Raw genomic sequence first — 371 nt, 5'->3', positions numbered from 1 at the left:
CACACTACACATACTACTTCCATAATGAGACTGCCATTTACCTGAAATATGTGCTTTGTAATAACACGATCAATTAGGGCTGGGGTTTGAGCTCAATGGTACAGAAATTACTGAGCATTTACAAGGCCATGGGTTCAATCCCTAGAACTGAAAAAAAAATTACATTAGCTTATTAGTAAATCTGATGATATCAATAAAGCCTTATTACTTTGTTTTTCAGTGTTTCTTGCTTAAACCAGTTTATGTTAAAATGAGCTTCAGTGTACTTAAATTCTGCAGAAATCTCCTATTTAACTAACAGAAGTCTACATTTACATAGTTTTATTTTACAGGTTTGTATGTTAAAACTCATGTGGGGATAGTTAAAATTA

Source organism: Perognathus longimembris, chromosome 17 (genome assembly GCF_023159225.1).
Source record: "Perognathus longimembris pacificus isolate PPM17 chromosome 17, ASM2315922v1, whole genome shotgun sequence".
NCBI classification, from domain to species: domain Eukaryota; kingdom Metazoa; phylum Chordata; class Mammalia; order Rodentia; family Heteromyidae; genus Perognathus; species Perognathus longimembris.
Note: the sequence above shows the minus strand (reverse complement) of the source record.